Raw genomic sequence first — 24,482 nt, 5'->3', positions numbered from 1 at the left:
TGATCCTCTTTGATATATTTTATAATAAATTTATTAATTCTATTTGCAAGTATTGCTGTAAATATCTTTGCATCCTGATTTAGTAAAGAAATAGGCCTATATGAACTTGGGTCTGTTAGATCTTTATTAGGTTTTGGGATAAGAGTTATCAATGAATGTTTCCATGAATCTGGTATCCTCTCTCCTTCCAAGATTTCATTATAAAGCACTTTTAATTTAGGGATCAATATTGATTTAAAGGTTTTATAGTATTCCGAACCTAATCCATCAAAACCTGGGGTTTTACCATATTTTAGTTTATTAATTATCTCTATAATCTCTTCCTCTTTTATTTCTTTATCTAAGTCTTTTTTATTGTTCTCTGATATTTCACTCTTAACATTTTCTTTAATATAAGTTTCTATATCTTCTTTTGATGCACTATTACTTTTATATAAATTTTGATAAAAATCTTGTATAATCTTTAATTTTTCTTTCATTAAACTGCAGTTTTTTCCTGTTTTATCTTTAATCACACCAATGTTGTTTTTTGTTCTTTTGGTATGAACCATTCTAGCTAAAAGTTTTGAATTTTTATTACTATGTTCAAAAAAATTCCTTTTAGTGTATATCAGGTCCCTCTGTACTTTTTCTAATTCTAAGCTTTCCAATTCCTTTCTTTTAGCTTGTATCTCTAATAATTTTTTATTATCTCTATCTATAAAATATTTAGTTTCTAAATCCTTTAATGATTCTTCAATCCTTTTTACGTTTCCTTCTCTCAATCTTTTTAATCTACAAGATTCTCTTATAGCAATTCCTCTCATAACAGCTTTCATGGTGTCCCATAACACGCCTATTTTATTCCCACCCGCTTCATTAAATGACCATATTTCCAACCATTCTTTCTTGACTTTGTCTATCACCTCTGTATGTTGAAGAATATTGGAGTCTATCCTCCATCTCCTAGCTTCTCTATAATCTTTCTTCACTTTTATTTCCATCACCATCAATGCATGGTCTGTTATCTTTATCACATTAATATTTGTGTCTACTACTTTTGAAATTAAATTTTGTGATATAAACATAAAATCTATTCTAGAGTAACTTTTATGTACTGCAGAATAATATGTAAACCTCCTTTCATCTCCCTTCAATTCTCTCCATATATCTTTCAGATCGGTAGTATTTATTATCTTACTTAGGGGGGTATCCCTTTTATGCAATTCATATTTTTTATGTGTAGATTTATCTTTCAACTTATCTAAGACCATGTTGAAATCTCCTGCCATAATCACATATCCTTTCCTAACTTTTTCCATTTCTTTAATGACATGTTTGTAAAATTCTCCTTGGTTCATATTCGGTGCATACACATTTACTAATGTGTATTCTTCTTCCCCCATTTGTCCTTGGATTATCAAATATCTGCCATTACTATCTTTTATTACTTCTTTTACTACAAATTCACAATGTTTAGATATTAATATTGCTACCCCTCTAGATTTGGATGTCCCAAATGTTTTTTCATATATATGTATATTTTGCAATTTCAATTCATTGACTCCATCCTTTAATTGATGTGTCTCTTGTAGATAGATAATGTCAACTCTACTTTTTTTTAATAATAATTCTATTTTCCTTCTCTTTAATACAGCTCCTAGGCCTTTCACATTTAAAGTGGCTACTCTTATGTTTTTCCCCATATCTGTTCAATCTTTTGCTTCTTAGTTGGTCCCTTTGTGCAATTCCCAAAACATAAACAAAAACAACTAAAAAAATTAAATTCACCTCTTTCTAATTCTCTATCCCTACCCTTCCTCCCTACATATAAACATTTTTCCTCCCTCCAGCTTCCCCGCGTCTCACTAATGTTAAACACGCGATCTGGGAGGGGGGGAGACGCCACTCCCACCAGTCTGGACCCCAGCCGAACCTCCACCTCCTTTTCACCCCACATCATATATTTATTCACATATATATATCCAAATGCCTTCCCTTTTTTATTTGTTCAATCCCATCTTAGTCGGACAATCCAAAGCAATAACAAAACAAAACAAACCAATAACAATAACCAAAACTTCCCCCCCTTTCTTTTTTTTTCTTTTTTCTTTTTTTTTAGAGCCATATATGTGTGCACATACTTGTAAAACACATGCTTATAATTAGAAAAAGGGGGAAAAAACCCCCAAAACAAACACACAAGTTCTTTGTTTATTAAAAAAAAGAAAATAAAAAAGGGAGAGAGATTAAACAAACAAGCAAACAAACAAACAAAAAAAACAGAGTTTTCCCCAAAATTTCCTCCCTTACCAAAAAGAAAAAAGAAAAAAGAAAAAAAGAAAAAAAAGAAGAAGAAGAGAGGTAGGAGAAGAGAAAAAAGAAGAAAAAAGGAGGGGAATTGGGGGGGAAAGGAAAAAAGGGGCAATGGGCAGGAGGGAAAAAAGTAGGGAGATTAGTGAGAGAAAAAAAAAACAGATTATTCCAGCATCCTATAATGTCTCTTAGTCTCTTCCAATCAAAAAAAAAAATAAATTCAAAAATCAAAAAAAAAAATTCTAATGGTATCTTCTTTTTCAAATTAACTGTCTTAAAAAAAAGGGAAAAGGGGACAATAGGCAGGGGGAAAAAGAAAGAAAATAGGAGGGGGGAAAAAGCCAGATTATACCAACATCCAATGGTTCCCTTAGTCTCTTCCAATCAAAATTTTTCAAAAAAATAAAAAAAAATCTTCTGAGGGTATCTTCCAAATCAGCTGTCCTTACAGAGCTACTTGCTTACTTGTCTCTTGCACACTCTGGTCCCAAATTCCCCAAGCCAATAACAAATGTTTTCCCTCGTCAAAACAGTGTATTTTGTGTAGGGTTCCATCCTTCCATATTTTCAAAAAAACAGGATAACCCCAGTTGTATCTCTTGCCATTCTTAGTTAGGATTGAAGTAATAGGTTTCATTGTTTTCCTCCATTGAATAGTTTCAGAGCTTAAATCCTGATAGATCTGAACTGGGTCTGATCTGTAAACTAACACTTCAGGTTTTTCTTTAATGACCTTGAGGAACTGATTTTTCTTGTTATAATTGAAAAATTTCACTATTATAGGTCTGCTGTCTCTTTGAGGTTTTCCAACAAAATGAACCCTCTCAATAACTTCCTCAGCCACATGTTGAGAGTTCATCACTGTGTTAATCCAGTCTATTACCTCTTGTTTTAAACTCACTTCTTTCTTGTGACTAAAGTTCATTATTTTAATGTTGTTACGTCTCGCATTGTCTTCAAAATAGATGAGCTTTCTCTTTACGTCATTAATAGATTCCTCTTGTTTTTCAACTTTGCCCTGAAAACCTTGGCCAAGGCTGCCCTGAAAATCTTCCAGTTGTTGTAACCTGCCCTCTGTTTTATTTAAACTTGTCTTAATATCTGTCATTTCTCCCTGAAGTTTTTTAAATCTTGACTCATCTGTTGATGCCCTTCTAACATCAAATCCATTTTAGAGAGAAGCTGTGCAAACTGGCTTTGCATTCCTTTCATGGAGGAGACCAAATCTGAAACTGTTTTCTCCATAGTGGTTGTAAAGTAATCGCTCGACTCCTCCCCCTCCTCTGTTCTTTGTAACCGGGCAACTCTATCGAGGCTGCGATCCGAAGGTTTTTGTGATGGCACACGCACCCAGCTTTTACTCCTCGTTTTCGTCCTATCTCTACCTCTCCTCATGTATAAACAAGGCAGAGATTTATAACTTAGGAAGCCAAGCCGTGTTCAACAGCCCACATTGTTTCTCTTTTCAGCCTCCGGCTTCTCCGGTCAAAAGTGAAAGTGTTTTCTTTTAGATTAAAGACAATGCAGTTACGCTTCAAAAGTCCTTCTATATTTGCCAGAAGTTTTCATAAGGAGTTTAAAAATTATTTACTCACAGGACCCGCAGGGAGAAAGGCATTTATCTTCATTTTTTAGATATCGGGTGAAGAGACGGACATTCAGCCTTGCATCGCCATCCTGGCGGAAGTGACGTCTCCAGATGCAAAGTTTTCAAGGACTGTACAGACAAGTGCTATAATTTAAATTTCAGTATTCCTCATCCTCTGTGTCATGCAAATTTGCTCTAATTGTTCTTTTAATGTTCATGGAGATAGGAATACAGCATTTTTGTTCATTTTTATTCATTTTCTGGGACAGGTTTTGCAAAAATTAATGGTAATCAAGAAATATTTCTTTTATCAATTAAGTGGTGCTGCTTATTAGTAAAATACATTTCAGTTATCGAAGGACATATATAAAGGTTGTTGTGGGTTTTTCGTGCTTCTTGGTCGTGTTCTGAAGGTGGTTTTTCCTAATGTTTCGCCAGTCTCTGTGGCCAGCATCTTCAGAGGACAGCAAACTGTTTGCTGTCCTCTGAAGATGCCGGCCACAGAGACTGGCGAAACGTTAGGAAAAACCACCTTCAGAACACGGCCAAGAAGCACGAAAAACCCACAACAACCATTACATCCCGGCCGTGAAAGCCTTCGCGAAGACATATATAAACATTCTCTCAACAGTTTCTCTGTATTAAACATACTGAAATAAATTAATCAACTCACCTCAGTTCACACACATGATGTGCTTACAGTATTCCATGTCTACTAGCTTTGTTGTAGAAAGCATTTCATACCAGAATAAAAAATATTTCTCATTATTTTATCCTTTTCCACTTATTGCAAATGTGGATTGTATTCTCTTTTTTTAAAAAAATGCCACTTTTCGCCCACTGTAGAGAAACAAAAAGTTTCTTGTATAGGAGTATTTTAATTTTCCTTAGCCAAAAGCAATTTCTATATAGGAATAACATAGGCTTTGTGGAAATTTTTGAATCAAGCATTTTAAGGAGTTTTCTACATATATCCTTTCATTCCAAATCAACAGAGATGTAATGCAGCACATTTGACTTGTATTTATTAAATCAAACTGAATTTTGCATGCTATATAAACATCTAGGAAAAAAATTCCACTAATATATGCGGCTGGTGTGACTTTAATGTTCAAACAAAATCAAATCTTCAGATGCAAATTTATTTATAAATATATTGTGTCAACTTACTAACATACATTCCCTTACATTTAGATTTTTTTTTTAAAAAAAGAAAACAGAAAACAAATAGTATGTTGGCTAAAGCCCTGCGCTATAACATATGTCTGTAGAAGGATGATAATGTCATGAAAAGAGGCTACTTGTATTTATTTATATTTTTTGCTTTATTTATTACATGTACAGCCTGCTTTTCCTGTAATACAGTACTTTTCAAACTAGTCATTTAATTATTTTTCAACAACTTGCATCTGTGGAAGTATGATGACATCATGGGCAGGGGACAATTTTTGCTAATTTAAAACTTCCTTCTTCTGTCCCATGATTTTTCTGAAATCTATGTTTCATTGCTTGGAAACTGTGAAAACCACAGAAGGAGGGAAGTCTTTAATTACTGAAAATCTGCTGGCAGCAATTCTTGGCAATCGAAGGCTTCTTCCTTCTGTTCTGTGGCTCCCACAGCTTCAGCACAATAAAAGGGATTACTCAGTAGCTGGAAAGCAATGGGACAGTAGGAAATATTTAATTACAGAAAATTAGCATCTGCTCATGACATCAATACCATTCTGCAGATGTAAGTTAGAGAACAGGATTTCAGCTACTAATTTTAACATGTTTGACAAGCTGTGTATATAAATATATGTGTTTTTGTAAGGAAAATCTTATAGAAAAATATTAATTGCAACTTCAATTTTAGGTTTATGTTGTATTTAGACATGAAATTAGTATATGATGAAATGCTGCATTTCAAGCAGTGCAAAAAAAATATTTGTAGAAAATTCACAGAAGTAAGCTTACAGGGAAAAAATGCTATGCCTTGTCACTGATATACAGCAAGGGTAGGAATTAGACACTTAGGCATTTTGTGTTTTCACTAAATTCAATAGCAATTAAGTTTGTTGGACAGGGGGTGAAGGAAAACCAGATTCAGAGATTGTGTGTACACACATATGTAATCTCTGGATCTGGTTTCCCTCCATCCCCTGTCAACAAACTTAATCTTTATTGAATTTATTTCAAGGATTCACATTCTGGCATTTAAGCTCATATAAGCCACCTGTCACCTGGTTAAAAATTTGAGATAATAGACTATAGTGGTTAATTGGGAAGTTTGAAAGCTATGTGCTGAGAATGGAAAGGTTTATACATTGTCCTTCATTAGCATTCATTCATCACACTACCAACAGGAGGGAGGCTAAAAGACAGTTCTTATTCTGTGAGTTCAAGCAATGGCATGAATCCTGGCTTGAGTATTCTAGTTCTCTTGTGTTTTGAGTTACTCCAAGGCTGGGATTAATGTATTGGCTGTCCTAATTTAACATCTGTTTCTGTCACCTACACTGCAATTTCTTAAATCATCAGGAGCAGCAGAACTAAGGCTTCCTGCTACATTGATAAATAATTTGCTGGGCAGTTTAAGAGCCAAACTAAACAATCAGCAGATTTACATAGCAGATAGAAGGGGCAGCAAGAAACAACAATATGTTTTGGGAACACTTTGTATCCTAGCATTCTCTCTCCCCCGTGCATGAAAATGACGTATTTTTGGAATAAATTACTAGTAAAATTTCATAATTGCGCCCTTCCTCCCAGTTTCTAAGAAGTTATTTAAAACAGAATTGTTGAAAGTGGCCTTTTATTAATGTGTGCCATGTGATGCCCAACTGTGGTTTAAATGTGCTTATTTATGTCAGATTCAGAGAGTTACATGGTTTTATTTTATTTTTTTATTGTTTCATCAGTGTTTATAATTGATATTGTATTACCTGTAGCCTATATGTGTTGGTTGTTTACTGCCCAGGAAGTGTATATCACACTACTAGGTGATGTATTCAATTAATCAATCTTGGAAATATGGAAAATTTACATATAATGGGTGAAATCCTGTTGCTTAGTGTAGTAAGTTGCAACAGAGTAGACCCATTGAATGAATACGTTTTAATTAAGTCAATTCCTCTGCAAACTATTGATTCAAGTAGGGTTACTTTAGTTGAAATTTACTCTTAGCATTTTAGCAACTAGATTGGGCCCATTTGAAGCAATGGAATTTACAGAGAAGATGACTCACTAAATCCTCACTGATTCAGTAAATGTATCTATTGCATGTTAAGGAACTCCCAATTAGAAATTAAGGGACTGACACCATCTTTTCAGATTAATAAACTGACATCATCCCCCTGAAGTCAATATCCTGATGCTAATTTGTGGGTTTCAGTTCTGGCTGAGTGGGTTACTCTTGATAGTTCATCAGGGTTTTCCTGCTGAATTGTTATCTAGGTTAGTTGGGACAATGTTTTCAAAAGGCATCTCATGTGATCTTAAGAATTATAATCCTTTTAGCCTCTAAGGTACATGATGGTTAATGTCTTCATAGGACATATTGAAAGAGCACATACTGTATTTTAAGACTTTGGCTTTTCATTGTGTCTCAGGTGTTAGATAACACCTTCTGCTTACCTTAAAAGGAGATACTTAAATTGGAGACCCCCAACCCCATATCTGTATTTTTCTTCTATGCTGCTGGGGCTTCTTCTTTTTTAAGAAATGAATCATTTTGCATTGGTTTAGGTATGTGATTGCTTGAATCGGTGGAGAAAGGAGGATGAGCTGCACATACACACACAAAGCATTGCTTTGTAGAAGCATCTTCCTCTTGTCTCATGAGAGAGGACATCACCACCTCCAACACACACAAACAAACACACACAAAGCATTGCCAGCACACACTCATAGGAAGCAAAGTCTCTCTCCCAAGACACTTTTTAAAAAAGCTTCTCCTCTGTGGGCAACACTCTGTTTGTTTTACACCTTTATAAGGGAGCTTCTGTCCCATGTTAAAAAGAATCGATAACAAAATGAGGAAATTAAGAAGGGAAGCCCCTTGTTAATGCAGTTCTTTGCAACTGCACAACCTGCTGGGCTATAAGTAGAATTGCAAACAAGGCATTTAAAAAAGCTTTCTGTTGGCTCCCTGTGAGGTCACTTAACTCAAACAGGCCTAAATTCCATGCTGCAGCTTCATAGCAAGTGAATGTGGGTAACTTTGCATTTCCCTCACTATGTGGTTGCATCCTTTTACAGGATCGGTATGGCAGTTAGGATTAGGAGGGTCTCTGGAACCATGGAGAACTCCTAGGGAAAGTTGACAGTTTTCTCAATGTTCCGAAGCTGACTCTGATGGTTCTTTTGAAAGGCCTAAGAAATTCCTAAAGGTGCTCCAAAAAGTACACATTCTGTTGGGACTACTGATTTTTCCCCTTACTGTATAGTAAACCTCAACTCTAGATTGCCAGCTTTGCTGTAGATTCAGGGAGTGGTGAAACGTTTGCTATGTTGTGTGAATGGGATGGATAAGTAAAAGATCCTCTTGGGTTATATAACTATTCTCGTAGTTGTCTTGATTGTGCTCTTTGGAAAAGATCACAAACACTATTCAACATTCTCTTTAATTTTCATCCCTGTTGCGTGGGAGTTTTTCCCATCTGCATGTGGCAGTGGGGGGGGGGTGTCCATCCGAAACCTGGAAGTAAATAGGCATCGACCCTGGCTGCCACTGCATGGCACCATTGGAGCTCTCCATGCCCACGCCCACACTTGTGTGCACCTTAGAGGGAACGTTGACTGTATCAGTTGGTATAAGTGCACCAACTGATATTCAAGCCATACTATAATAAGGAAGATTGGATTAGACAGGTGCTGATACTGGGGATCATTGTTTGAAAACATTCAGGAAGAAACCATATCAAATATGTTTCAAAGAAGCATGTGAAGCATCCTTAAGGCTAGTTGCTTAATTGTACATGAAGTGATTTGAAAAGTTTTATTTAGTAATACTTTGCATCTAACCAGCGAAATACATTGGCTTCTAAAATCTTGGAAGTAACATTCTATGTGGAAATCACTAAATAATAGTGCAAATGTTGTCATGCAAACTTAGAGTGAAAAGGATATCTTGGATTGCAACACTGAACTGCTGCAGATTCTGTGAACTTTTGGTCCCCTAGAAAAAGCCCAGCCATGTTCCTTTTTAGTAACAATGAAATGTATTTTGTGAGTTATGCTCTCAAATGTTTTCTTTTAAGTGTTTTCCCCCAGTAAAAATGGAGAGCAGACGTTCACTCAAAAGGGTAGGGTTTTCTAATGCTGTATGAAATCTTTTTTCCTGATATATTTAGGTGGGTGGTTTTTTCTTCTTCTTTTTCATATGAAAAGCAGTACTGGAATTTTTATCCTGAATGGCTACTGCAGTGCTTAATTAACAAGCACATCATAAGAGAATCTGCTTCTCCACCTACTGTGATCAGCAGGTATTGACAAGAAAGCCATGTAAACTGTACAGATGACTGCTGGTGTGCTTAAAGCAGCAGAAAAGCATGTCCTTTTCAGCATCGGTGTGGAAGAGTATATTACACTTTGTATATTAGCCTGCATCTTTTTCTGGAGATGCCATTTAGGAGATTTCAGCAGTCTGTCACTAATTTTCCAGCTGTTTTATAAAAACATCCTATTTTGTCTATACTTCAAAATGGCTAGTGTTTTTTTTAAAAAAGAACCCTCTGAGATGTGCAAAAAAGAAATGCTAATTGAAGAATTCAAGAAAGTAAAGTGTTTATGCAATCTTGCTGATGTGCAGACTATTTTTCATGCATCACAGTCGTACCTTTGAAGCCATCACTTTCCCACAGCAGCAAGGTGCCTTCTTGCTTACCTCTGTTGAATTTTTAATTGGCCTACTAGAATATTCTCAGAGCAGAGAGTGAAAACACTTTTTCAGTATATATTTTTGTGATCCTTAGTGCAGATTGGCCACTGAAATGAAATGTGACCTACATATATATAAACACCAAGGGTTGGGAGTCCCCCTCCCATCTCAATTTGCTGCAGAGTTTTGAGTTTCTGGTAAAATTACTTTTCTATGCAGTAGAAGTACAGAGGTCAACAGAGAAGAATAGCTAAATGTTCCACAGACTCTACCCCTTCCCCATTAACCAGCAATTAAAGTCTGAATAATTCACTCTGAGACATTTGTAGTACAAAGAATAAAAAAAAATTTCTTTACTCACAGTTGCTTGAAATTACAAGCTTGTGTATTCTGCTTTCTTTACTGCACTTATACCAATCAAGCAAACAGATCAACAGCAACAAACTGCCAATAGCAAGAAACAAATAGTGAAAGAGAGGGATAGAATGCTCAGCAGGGAGGCAAAGCTCTCATTGGAATTTCAAAAGCTGGAAGGAATTATTGGTTAGTGCTACATAGACAGATAATCACCCAAGCCCAGATAAGTCCCTACCAGTCACCCAAACAGACAGCGCATGAGGATGTAAAATAAACTCCTACAGAATTTGTATTCAGTAAAACTACATTTTTGGAAGTCTGCATAGAGAAACATTTAACATTTGAATCTTACTGTGTGTTCATATCTGAAGGCATCTTTGAACATGCTCTTGCTCAATCAGAAGACTTTACACATTAGGACAAGCCATGGTGATTTCTGCAATGTTAACTGTGATGTTCATATACTATCTAAATGCCTCACTTGGCAGAACCTTAATATGTACTCTCAGCCAGAATTTGTATGAACATAGCATCCACTGGACGAGGGTTTGCTGTGTATGTTTGTATGTGAGTTTTTGTGTCTGTATGCTTATCTCTTAAAGAAATGCATGTATTGTTTGTATTTACAGGTTTTATTTCATACAAAAAGAAACGTCACACTGTGGAATGATGCCCTGAGCCCCTTCTGTCACTATACAGTTGCTGGAGTCATTGTCCAGTATTTCCAATATTCCTAACAACAGCTAAACTATAAATCCAGGTAAGTGTAGCTTTGAGCCAAATAGCTCTCTTTCCTGCACTTTTCTTTTCATGAAGTCCCAAGAGTTAACAAAAAATTTTTAAGAAAATGGATAAAAAGTAAATCCATTGTCACATACAGTTGGGTTTTTTTGTTTTTGCACAAGCCAGATCTCCAAAGCTCATGGTTATTTGCAGTAAGGCATTTTAAATGTTACAAAGGTCTGGAAAGTTTGATTTCCAGATGAAAAACAATGTCAGTATTTACTGATTTTATACAACACATAAACTATGTATTACTACCTTCTGGTCTAGAAGTCATCCAATTAGAGAATGTTTGCATTTTTCTACATTTACAAAAATATTTTAACTGAAGAAGAATGTCATGGTCTAATATGTACACGAGAGACAGATTATTGAAAGTACTTATAAGTAACAGTCGGATAAATTAGATGTTAAAAACGCATAAGATATTTAAAACAAATGGAGTATGTATATGGGTACAGATTTCAGATTTATGATAGAATAGCTTATACAAAGAAATACATAAATATTCTCTCAGCATCAAACATGTTAACTTAGAATATCAGTGGCTGAACTGGAAAAAATGCTTGGCTATAGATAATGGAATTTGATAAAAACGAAAAGAATGGAATCCCACGCTACTGTAGGAATTGACTTGTTTTAGGCTGCAATCTTGTCACCTACATGGAGTAGTAAGCCCCACTGAACTCAACACAACTTAATTTTGAGTTCAGCGCAGCTTATTCCTTCACACATAAAGATCAAGACAAGCAACATTCATCTAAATGCAAAGAGGCCAGTTTATTATATATTAAAATTGTATTTACTTGAAACTGCTACGTGAGACGTGCTAGGCTTACTTTAAAATAAATTACTAATAATTTGTATGTATCCCAAACTTCTTTCTTTTTAGCTTTATATTTCTTTTCTTCTTTCTACAAATGATTTGTTTTAATAGATGCATAAATAAATATCAGGAACAATACAGTATGACCCACTTATCCATGGGGTATTTTTCCTGAAACCGTGAATAGTAGCGAACTCTATATACAGTATACAAGGAGGTGGGACAGAGGCTAGAAGGGGTTGGGGCAAAAATGCCCACCCCATTGTATGTTGTATGTATGTTGCATGTAGGTAACCTCTGCATAACTGAAACTACAGATAGCCAATCCCATGGATACTGGGGTCCTACTGTATTGTAGAAGCATCCATTAGCAATACGCTTCTTGTTCTGCATTTATCCCAGGATGTATCTTGCTGTCATGATGTAAGTTTAAGCAAAGAGTACATGTAATATCTACTGTGGAGTCTTCGTTTTTCTATAGCAATTTAACTTTATTAGTATAAATAAAGTATACTTTGCATCTTTGACTGATTTATTTTCTTTAAATAAGCCCTTCCCATTACTTGTAAATTTAAAGCGTACATAAACATGCTTCAGTAGTAGTATATTCATTAAAACTGAAATGGAAATTTGTTTTAAAAAAGTATTTGCAATTAAAACAACTTGATCTGTACATACTTAGCCAAAAGCATATTTGAGTGTTATGCAACCAGATGTTGCTGTCATGGAATAGCAATTTAATTAGGGAAGATCAGATTACATTTCTTATGTATGTTAAAAATAATAATCAAAGTTGAGATTTCACTTTGTGTCTTGTTTTGCAATCTCATGCTTTGAGATGAATCTTCTTACATTAGAGAGTGCTTCTTAAAATCAGATGTTGAGACACTGGTTCAAGAAATCTAGTCTGTAGGGATTAAGAAAATAGGAACATATATGTATCGGCTACTTGTCTTGGAAACTGATGATGATGGTCCTGATGGTGATGATGATTCATTCAAAAGAAGAAAACTGAAACATTTCTAGGACACTGACTGTATTTAATAGGATAAGAATAATTTATCACAAAGAGCAAGTATATGAAAACTTGTTTTCAGTAAATTCTTATGGCATCCCACATCTGGAAGATCAGTCGCTAGGATATGAAGTTGAATAACCTCTCTTTGGAGCTAAGAAAAAGAGAAGACCAACCTTCTCTTGATAGTTATGTATGAGTTGTGCAACTAGCTGCAGTGAATTGCTGCTCATTGATGAGGCATTGGGGCACATCTCAGTTGCAGAGTTGTGTGTGTGACCAGGCATGAATCCATAGTGCAGCTTGGCATTGTGTCATTGAGCTGCAGTTACTGATGATGACAGCTTGCACAAACAATATGCAAACACCAGTAGGATTTTGACAATATATTGTAACATCTGTTTGGTTCTTCATTACATGATCAATATACCAGGGGTACCACCTAGCACTGGACCTTTGTTGGGGTATGGGGACAGCAGAATGCAGCAGATGTGGGAGGGGCCATTGTCATCTTCCCACTGTAGCCCCTTCCCTGTTCAACCCAAGAACATGCTCTGTAGGCTGCAAAACCCTTCTAAGTCAGCATTCCGGCAGCTACAGCAGCTACAAAGGGACCGGGGAATAGAAGTTCCATCAAGTTGTTGCTACAGCACTAGGCCAAAAGGGGGTGTATTACACTGGATTCAACTAATATTGAAATTAACATATTAAATGTGTCTGTCAAATTCTAGTGATTCCTTTTTTGTTTGCTTATTTTGTAACACTTTCCATTTTGTTACATAAGTTCTTACAGGTTTTGTTTGTTTGTAATGTCTAGTTTGATTGTGCAAAATGTTTAGCTGTTGAAAAGTGTTACCTTTTTGTAAGTTAGTGCTCTACGTTCTCTGTTCTGGTACGTGTATCTCCAGAGCATATTTTGATTCCTCTGACAATGGCTCTATTTTCTAGTTGGTTCCTACCAATTTTCTTTATAAAAATACAGATAGTTGAATGTAGCATTCACACAGTGATACAGATCTCTTCTAGAGATGGACGTGAACCTTGGTTTAGAGGTCTGGCCCAATTCATCACCCATCGTCCATCTCCCCTGCACGCCCACTCATTCTTCAGGCAATGTGCACTTCCCTCCCTGCCTTCCCAGTGCAACTACCCACCACCCATCTTTTGCAGCACACTATTCTCTCTTCTGCCTTCTCCATCAGCCACCCACTCAAAGGTAATGCTACAGGAATCCCAGCCCCACCTCTTCATCTGAGTGGGTGGCTGATGGAGGAGGCAGAAAAGGTTGCTGGAGGAATGGGCAAGCATGCAGGGGAGGCAGGACTGGAGGCGCTATGCTCACACAACATCTGTGTGAGCACAGCAAGAAATTGGGCTGGATCTCCAAACTATGATCCATGCCCATCTCTGATTTCTTCATTGTTTCCTAGTTTTCAATTATGAGCTATATCATACAACAATAATTCAACTTTAGAATTAAATCTCAGTTAATTAACTCCACTTATTTCAGTGCTACTCCTTGGCAGGTAAGAATTCCCTGGGGTAGATAAATGTATTAAAAAGATCCTCCATATGTTAATTAAAAAGTGACCAAAGGTTGAGTATCACACACATGCCGTGTATATAGAAAAGAACGTTAATAAGCTACTGGCATATTTTGCAATGATAAACTTTGACAATTTAAGAAAGAGCTACTTGATAAATTTTCTGTACAGTTGCCAAGGTATTGCAACAAAATTCTCTCTCGCCTGCCCAGCAGTATAATGTCATTGGTATAACTTTCTGTGGCAAATTGTCATAAGTTAAGAAGTTAGTATAGGCGTTTCCCATTGTACACAGTCATGTGACTGATATGTGATACAACATGCCTATGCCAGTTTTTTTAATCTGCCATGAGGGGTGGTGTATAAATAAATAAATAAATAAATAAATAAATAAATAAATAAATAAATAAATAAATAAATAAATAAATAAATAAATAAATAAATAAATAAATAAAAATTCACTACTGAAAGATCTGCCAGTGATTTTACACTAGTAGGATTTTGACACAATACTCTCTGGTTTTGCCTACCATCAATAGAAGCCACTTACTGAACCAAGGAAGATCTTCTCCGTTTTGCACAGTGACTGTGAAGCTGAGGTATTTTAGTGTAAACCTGTATATTTTTCTATAAACTGCATTGCAAAAAGGGAAATTTAAATTTAGTAATCATAGGGTACTACACAGTCATCGAGCTACAAAAGAAACATAATTCATTCTGATCATTATTGTAATAAGTAATAAAATATTTAAATATAACTGAAACCAGAGAAAGACTGGAAAACAATGATATGGTGCATCTGTTCTTTATTTGCAGGAGGGAAGTCACAGGGGTTTCTTGGGCTGACTGTGGGCCTGTCCAGACTGGACATTTTGATTGTGGGCTGGGCCAGGGGACAAAAAGTCTATTGAGGTGAGGAGAGGGATGCGCCATTTGGTGTGCTCCTCCTACCCCACAGCAAATGACTCCTTATAGTCTGATCAGCTATCAATTCCCACTTTCCCTGATCCTCTGTGAAGAGTCAGGAAAAGAGACAGATCCATTCAAAGCAAGGTTTACCTGGTTTGTGCATGAATACGTTTACCCGGTTTACCTGTGAGTAAGGAGAGAGCAACAACAACAGCCAAGGACAGCTGCAGCATGAGGGAAGAATGCTGAAGTGAAGGTTGAGGTGGGATGAAACCCCGCCCTTCCCTCGCTTTGTCCTCAACCAGGGCTCTGCTGGGGCTGAGCTGCTTTGTGTGAGTAGAGTTCAAGGGGTCAACATAGCCTCCTTTCCTGCCTTTTCTCTCAGACCTCATTCAGGAGGCTGTGGTGACTTTTCTTCTGCTAAGGTGTTATCTGGAGCTGCAGTGGCAGAGGCAATGCCAGCCTTCAGGGCACTGCACAGTGCAGAGGCAAGCCCGGTCTTAGTCGGCTTCCAGGTCTGATTTTGTCTGCCTGCCCCCTCAGCCTGCAAGGCTCCAAATTTTGCTGAATACAATGCATGCCCTAGACAAGGGTCAGAAAGGTGTGGGACAGCTCTTAAAGAATGGATCATACTAAGTACAAACACAAGCAGACAAGTTTCTTCTTCTTCTTCTCCGTGCTAAACAGTGCCATCAGGGTTCCATATACCATTACTATATGTATGGACAGGATCTATGCTGTTGCTGTCCTAAAGCAGTGGTTCTTAACCTTGAGTTACTCAGGTGTTTTTGAACTGCAGCTCCCAGGACCCCAGCCAGCATGACTGGTGGTGAATGCTTCTGGGAGTTGCAGTCCAAAAACACCTGAGTAACCCAAGGTTAAGAACCACTGTCCTAAAGTAAAACCAACTAACCTAGTTTGTTGTGAGCTACTCAGACTTTTTAATGATAGCAACATTTGTGATGAGGCACAGAGGGAGTCTCTGCCTAACTAAGCAGAATGATAAGATCACCAATGATCTGGTGTCAGCAGAAGTGTTGTTATGTGTCTATCTCAATGAGTAACAGGATCCCCAGAAGAGATCCGACATTGTTTGGGTTCTTTTAAATATATTGAGCGTTCGTGTTCTTCCCGACACTTAGAAATTTTACATGAAAAGATAGATTGTAGCTCATATTTTGTGTTGATACACTGGTGTCAGAAATAATGCAATGGCTTCAGGAACTAGACCCTTTAAGTTTATGTACACTAATGCTGATACTTATGTGTTTCAACCCCTTCATGGATTGCTGCCTTGTCGTGGCGAAGGGGCTTGAGTAACTCAGAAAAGCTATGGGCTATGCCGTGCAGGGACACCCAAGACGGACAGGACACAGTGGAGAGTTCCGACTAAACGCAATCCACCTGGAGTAGGGACTGGCAATGCCACTCCAGTATCTTTGCCAAGAATGCCCCATGATCAGAAACAAAAGGCTAAAAGATATGACGCTGGAAGAGTGGAGGACAAGTACAAGTAGCTCCAGAGCTAATGAAGTGGTTGGGCCAAAGCCGAAAGGACGCTCAGCTGTGGACGTGCCTGGAAGTGAAAGGAAAATCCAATGCTGCAAAGAAAAAAACTGCATAGGAACCTGGAATGTAAGATCTATGAACGTTGGGAAGCTGGAGGTGGTCAAACAGGAGATGGCAAGAATAAACATCAACATCCTGGGCATCAGTGAACTAAAATGGACAGGAATGGGCGAATTCAGCTCAGATGATTATCATATCTACTATTGTGGGCAAGAATCCCGTAGAAGGAATGGAGTAGCCTTCATAGTCAACAAAAGAGTGGGAAAAGCTGTAATGGGATACAATCTCAAAAATGATAGAATGATGTCAATACGAATCCAAGGCAGACCTTTCAACATCACAATAATCCAAGTTTATGCACCAACCACCACTGCTGAGGAGACTGAAATTGAACAGTTTTATGAAGATTTACAACACCTTCTAGAACTGACACCAAAGAAAGATGTTCTTCTCATTCTAGGGGACTGGAATGCTAAAGTAGGGAGCCAAGAGATAAAGGGTATAACAGGGAAGTTTGGCCTTGGAGTTCAGAACGAAGCAGGACAAAGGCTAATAGAGTTTTGTCAAGAGAATAAGCTGGTCATCACAAACACTCTTTTCCAACAGCACAAGAGGCGACTCTATACATGGAAATCACCAGATGGGCAATATCGAAATCAGATTGATTATATTCTCTGCAGCCAAAGATGGAGAAGCTCTATACAGTCAGCAAAAACAAGACCTGGAGCTGACTGCGGCTCTGATCATCAGCTTCTCATAGCAAAATTCAAGCTTAGAATGAAGAGAGTAGGAAAAACCACTGGGCCACTCAGGTATAATCTAAACCAAATCCCCTATGAGTACACAGTGGAAGTAAAGAACAGATTTAAGGAACTAGATTTGGTGGACAGAGTGCCTGAAGAACTTTGGATAGAGGCTCGTAACATTGTCCAGGAGGCAGCAACAAAAACCATCCCAAAGAAAAGGAAATGCAAGAAAGCAAAATGGCTGTCCAACAAGGCCTTAGAAATAGCAGAGAGGAGAAGGGAAGCAAAATGCAAGGGAGATAGGGAAAGTTACAGAAAATTGAATGCAGACTTCCAAAGAATAGCAAGGAGAGACAAGAGGGCCTTCTTAAATGAACAATGCAAAGAAATAGAGGAAAATAACAGAAAAGGAAAAACCAGAGATCTGTTCAGGAAAATTGGAGATATTAGAGGAACATTTTGCGCAAAGATGGACATGATAAAGGACAAAAATGGGAGGGACCTAACAGAAGCAGAAGACATCAAGAAGAGGTGGCAAGAATACACAGAGGAATTATATCAGAAAGATGTGGATATCCCGGACAACCCAGACAATGTAGTTGCTGACCTTGAGCCAGACATCCTGGAGAGTGAAGTCAAGTGGGCCTTAGAAAGCCTGGCTAACAACAAGGCCAGTGGAGGTGATGGCATTCCAGCTGAACTATTTAAAATCTTGAAAGATGATGCTGTTAAGGTGCTACATTCAATATGCCAGCAAGTTTGGAAAACCCAACAGTGGCCAGAGGATTGGAAAAGATCAGTCTACATCCCAATCCCAAAGAAAGGCAGTGCCAAAGAATGCTCCAACTACTGCACAATTGCACTCATTTCACACGCTAGCAAGGTTATGCTCAAAATCCTCCAAGGTAGGCTTCAGCAGTATGTGGACCGAGAACTCCCAGAAGTACAAGCTGGATTCCGAAGAGGCAGAGGCACTCGAGACCAAATTGCTAACTTGCGCTGGATTATGGAGAAAGCCAGAGAGTTCCAGAAAAACATCTACTTCTGCTTCATTGACTATGCAAAAGCCTTTGACTGTGTGGACCACAACAAACTATGGCAAGTTCTTAAAGAAATGGGAGTGCCTGACCACCTTATCTATCTACTGAGAAACCTATATGTGGGACAGGAAGCAACAGTTAGAACTGGATATGGAACAACTGATTGGTTCAAAATTGGGAAAGGAGTATGACAAGGCTGTATATTGTCTCCCTGCTTATTCAACTTATATGCAGAATACATCATGCGGAAGGCTGGACTGGAGGAATCCCAAGCCGGAATTAAGATTGCCGGAAGAAATATCAACAACCTCCGATATGCAGATGACACCACTCTGATGGCAGAAAGTGAGGAGGAATTAAAGAACCTTGTAATGAGGGTGAAAGAAGAGAGTGCAAAAATGGTCTGAAACACAACATCAAAAAAACTAAGATCATGGCCACTGGGCCCATCACCTCCTGGGAAATAGAAGGGGAAGATATGGAGGCAGTGACAGATTTTATTTTCCTGGGCTCCATGATCACTGCAGATGGAGACAGCAGCCCCGAAATTAAAAGACGCCTGCTTCTTGGGAGGAAAGTGATGACAAATCTTGACAGCATGTTAAAAAGCAGAGACATCACCTTGCCAACAAAAGTCCGAATAGTCAAAGCTATGGTTTTTCCTGTCGTGATGTATGGAAGTGAGAGCTGGACCATAAAGAAAGCAGACCGCCGACGAATTGATGCCTTTGAATTGTGGTGCTGGAGGAGACTCTTGAGAATCCCCTGGACTGCAAGGAGAACAAACCTATCAATTCTAAAGGAAATCAACCCTGAGTGCTCACTGGAAGGACAGATCCTGAAGCTGAGGCTCCAGTACTTTGGCCATCTAATGAGAAGAAAAGACTCCCTGGAAAAAACCCTGATGTTGGGAAAGTGTGATGGCAAGAGGAGAAGGGGACGACCAAGGATGAAATGGCTGGACAGTGTCTGCGAAGCAACCAACATGAATTTGACACAACTCCGGGAGGCAGTAGAAGATAGGAGGGCCTGGCGTGCTCTGGTCCATGGGGCACGAAGAGTCAGACACGACTAAATGACTAAACGAAATGAAATGTGTTTCAAAGTGTAGTAGTCTTTGTCTTTCACTTCTGAACAATTTTTACTGATTGCTCTGTTTGGATAATGTTCCAGTGTCACTTGAATTCTGTATCACGGTTGACATCTTAATATTTTAGTTTGTACTGCTATTATTATCTTTTGGTATAATGTTCATATAAATAAATATGATGGTATAACTTAAATGAAACAATGGTGCTCATTGACAATAAGGCATGAAACATGGTAATGACTTGCTTCCAGTAATTATCAAATATTGGTCTGTATTCTTCAAACATTTATAACTACTTGGGAGGAAAATAAATATTTTCAACCCCATTAGCTGTTTCACACACTGTTATCCAGCATGGATAATGGATGTACACCTTACCTATTGCCAGTATGTAATAAAATGTCCTCTTCACCTGCTGGACACCTTGGAAAATGTACAGCAAAAAGGCTTTTAATTTTTTATAAAACAAAGAAATCCAGCAAGATTTTAAAAAAAATACAGTAAAATTTGAGAAATAATATCTGGTTTGAAGTGTGGAAAACAACATTTAGCAGCCTGATAGAACAGAAGAGTCTGGAGCTAAAGGCAACTTCACTTGGGACTGAGTTCCATATTCATGGTATGGAGCTAAAAGGTCCTATCCTGAGTATCTACCATTCTAACATCTCTAGGTTGTGGGGCATATAACAACCCTGTCGTTGTTTTCTACTTTACTGATCATGATTGCAATAAAATAAAATAATAAGGGCCGAATCCTCTTTATTTCAGGAATGGTTATATGAGCTATTAAGGTTTGCCATAATTCCCACAAGGGACTATTCAGTTTCCCCTTGCAAATGTGCAGGGTGTCTCACCCACTGCATTTTAGACTCGGAAATTTCTAGCAGGATTAAAACTGAGTGTGTATCTTATTCAGGATTTTCAGAAAGGGTATCTCTTCTGATTCCCCACAGTAAGTTAGCCCAAAAGAGATAGTAAAAGTCAAAACCAGTCCCACCACTGCAGTGGGAAAGAAAAAACACTCTGTGACATATGTGCAAAAGGACAGGAATATTCAGTTAAATAGGCTTGAAAATTTCTACACCATTTCATTTTGAAAAAAATTAAAAGACATCCACACTCAGTTTATTGACACAATTACATGTTTGGATATTCTGAAACTCAGTTTGATCTAATTATCAAGCCTGGTCATGAATACTAAATATATAAATTGACTATACTTTGAATTATATATTGAAAGTGGTCTTAATCGACTAGATAGGCGGGATATATATATAAATAAATAAATAAATAAATAAATAAATAAATAAATAAATAAATAAATAAATAAATAAATAAATAAATAAATAAATAAATAAATAAATGAAAATTTTGGAGCCTCCTTAATTCAACATTTTGTTCCCTGATTTGGATTCTAAATTATAATATGTAATGTCTTGTGTCTATTCTAAATTACACCCACTTGAATACAAAATATTTTGTTGGCAAACAAAAAGGATAAAGCATCAAATAAGGCAGTTTTGAGGGGTAGTTGTTTCATTCAGTTATTTAAGCAAATATGCACAATTTAAGTTTGATACTGAACCAAAATATTAATGTTATTGGCAGCCATAGTTATCAAGTATGCTCTGTGTCTGATTAATGTGATAGACAAAACAGCACAATATATACTCGCCAAATAATTAATCCTGTTTATGTCACTTGCTGTTACATTGGTGATTTGATGAAACTGGAGACGTCATAAATGCTGCTAGTGGCTTTTTGAAATATGGTTTAAACCATTTATATACCAAGAAAGAATCCGGCCATGGATTCCCCGGCCTTGTTCCTACCAAATAACTATGGCAGGTGTTTATGATGAAAGATGCAGATCTTGGTGTCTTCAGCAAAACCCAGGATAAACTATTGACCAAACCAGTCCTTCTGATTACCTTGTCACAATGTATGTGTGTGTGTGTGAGTGTGCATGCATGAAGAAAGAGAGAGAGAGAATCTGTGAAAGGTAATGGTATGCAAAAGGTTAGCAGCTCATATTTACATTATATTTTAATAAAATTGAAGTAAAGGTGAGCTGCTCTTAAAATGGGTAGGCACAGTTTATTGGAAAGATGAAATTTGGTTTAGGACATTTTAGGTTATGTATATTTGGAATAAAATATTTATTTATTATTTATTTATTTATTTATTTATTTATTTAATTTATATGCCGCCCACTCTACCCAGAGGACTCTGGGCGGCTTACAATAATTTAAATAGGAATGGAATAGGAAAATAACACAGCTTTGTACCTAGTAATGCTTCCTGTAGGATTCTAATAATAAGGTGGATGATTTGAGGCTACAAATACAGACATAAAATGTACTTGTCTGTTACAGTGAAATGAGCATTTTTTAATATTTTTTAATATCCTTAGTTTGCGTCCTATGTATATACTAAAATAAGCAGCTTAATATCATTAAAAAGTAGCCTTTAGGCTGTGAAACACAGAAGCCAGAGGAAAGACTGCATACTTACACAGCAAGAACATTGTCTGTAGTTCACAGTGAAATTGTAACTATAAGTCAAAGGAAGACATTAGTTTTAAAATGTCTTGGCTTGCCTTTTTTCTTGACTGCTTGATCTGTACTGGCGAATAGGACAAAGAAAGTTCAGAAGGGGCAAATAAATCCATGTATGCATATAAATAGCTCTCTATGGTTACAGCCCTTGTCTTTGTTGAGAACTCGAATGCACCTAAGCACAGTTTATAAGGCAGCTTTTTCACTTTATGAAATGGTTCATAATATAATTTATTCACCCTGAAGAATGTTTTGTTTCCCTTCCTTGGCCCCTAAATGTAGGTTCAACATGCCTGTAGTCAGCTTCTAACTAATATTTGGGGAATTCTGATTAATTATTTAATACAATGTATATGAATGTTTGCTGCCTACACAGTCAGATGAAGATTTGTTCTGAAATCCATACATGACTATATAATAATCAACTATAATTGGCATAATTATTCTTATGAAAGTCCTATAATTACGGTTACTGATGCAGTCTTAGTATTAAGTCATCTTAATAGAATCACAAGACAAAGCTGCCTTTAATTCTGTGGTGATATAAAAATAGTTCTCTTGAAATTTCAACTCTTTGTCTTTCTCTGCAAGGACTCAGAATACATAGGCTGTTGTGGAATATGAGTATATGGTTACTGAGACTCCATAGAGAACTTCCAATCTGATCTGTTTCCCCAGCTTAGACCCACTGGGCCAAATGGAATTACTCCTGAGCTCATTTTCTCCAGTATTTCCCTTACTGCCAAAATAACCGAAGAGTGCAAACCTGCATCTTCCACAGGGCCTTGCCACTGGCACATTAGGAGGGGTAATAGTGAGGCCCCAGCAATTTAATGCCATCTTTACCACACCAACCTAATGGTTTATTGCAGACTCAGAAGCAGCTTGGCTAGACAGGGTAGAAAATAAAATGAATAGTTGGAAGATAGTGGCAGACAATGAGAGCAATATGGGACAAGTGTCATTTAATAGACATGGTTATCAACAGTCAACTGTTCATGAGTTAATCTTTCTGGCTGCCCAGCCTCAGGTTTGTGTGACGCCTTCCAGTTCTGTCTCCTACAATTCTAAATAAAGCCTGGGATCTCCTCCAAACTCAACCTACAGTGGACCCTCAATTTACGGAATTAATCCGTATTGGAATGGTGGCTGCAGGTCGAAAAGTTTGTAGGTTGAGTCTCCATTGACCTACAATGCATTGAAAACCAATTAATCCCGTAACCGGCCGTTTTTGTTAAATTTTTGTTCCATTTTGGTTTTTTTCTGGTCTGTAGGTCGATTCTCCGGCTGCAAGTCGAACTTAAGTTTTGTGGCCAGAGAAGTCTGTAACTTGAAAAGTCTGTAAGTTGAGCCGTCTGTAAGTTGAGGGTCCACTGTATGTTTTTATATAGATACACAACTCAAATAGACAGCTCCTTAAATAATCAGCATTTATAGGACTGTGAACAGGGGAAAAGGCATGCTGTAGGAATGTCTTGGGAATATCTTGAGCAAGGTATTAACTGATGGTCAGAATAGAGGTACATGGAAAGAGTATTGGAAAGTTTTTTGGAAGAAAATGCATGCATTCTCGTTTGTTGGCAGTTCTGGCTAGGTAGGACATGATTAGTTGAATGTGGATGCACAAGTGTAGGGGAAGGGGAAAATATAGACTCTGTTTGTTTGTTTCTACCCACCTTTCTCCTTAAAAAGTCCCAAGGGGCTTACATCATTAAAAGACAACAGTAGAGCCAAAAAGAGTGAGTATACAAATACTATAAAGCAAAGGTCCCCAATCCCTGGTCCATGGCCTGGTGCCAGTCCATGGCCTGAGCCAGACCAGTCCGTGGAGACAGACCTCCTGCCCCTCCCTTTGCACACACTCACCTGGTTTGTGCTTGCATGTGCACGCCATGCCTACATGAATGCTCCCCCACCCCTTTGTGCATGTGCATGAATGCACAGCTGCACAAGTACCACACTGTCATTTGCGCATGTGCACAAGTGCCTGCATGAGCGCTGTGCCACCGTTTGCATATGCACCTGAGAGAGTGTGCACACATGTGAGCACCCTCCCATTCCTTCACACGAGTGCATGTGGGCCTGCGAGAGAGAGCACGCTCCTCATGCATTTGCACAAGTGCAAGGGGTGCCCCACCTTCCCCAGCTGGTCCGCGGGGTTAAAAAGGTTAGGGACCCCTGCTATAAAGGATCAAACAATTACCATACAAAAAAACATAATCTACACCAAAACACATTCAAAGCAGTAAGGTACAAGAGTGTATTTAAAAGACCCCTCTCAGGCAGCCACTCAAGGAAAGCC

At 37.7% G+C, this 24,482-nt stretch overlaps 1 protein-coding gene across 5 annotated transcripts in view; it reads left to right on the top strand.

Moving 5' to 3' along the window:
• The window catches only part of HS3ST1 (heparan sulfate-glucosamine 3-sulfotransferase 1), a 113,977-nt gene that overhangs the window by 56,023 nt on the left and 33,472 nt on the right, over nt 1-24,482 (top strand). For 4 of the 5 annotated variants that reach the window (XM_020795014.3, XM_020795019.3, XM_020795015.3 and 1 more), the window contains exon 2: nt 10,730-10,860. The exons of the other annotated variant lie outside the window; for it this stretch is intronic. The gene's annotated coding sequence lies outside the window, so the exon portion shown is untranslated. The remainder of the gene's footprint in view (nt 1-10,729; nt 10,861-24,482) is intronic. 5 annotated transcript variants of the gene reach the window in all.

The sequence above is a fragment of the Pogona vitticeps genome, chromosome 3 (assembly GCF_051106095.1).
Source record: "Pogona vitticeps strain Pit_001003342236 chromosome 3, PviZW2.1, whole genome shotgun sequence".
Lineage (NCBI taxonomy): Eukaryota > Metazoa > Chordata > Lepidosauria > Squamata > Agamidae > Pogona > Pogona vitticeps.
Note: the sequence above shows the minus strand (reverse complement) of the source record. Positions and strands in the feature narration are given on the sequence as shown.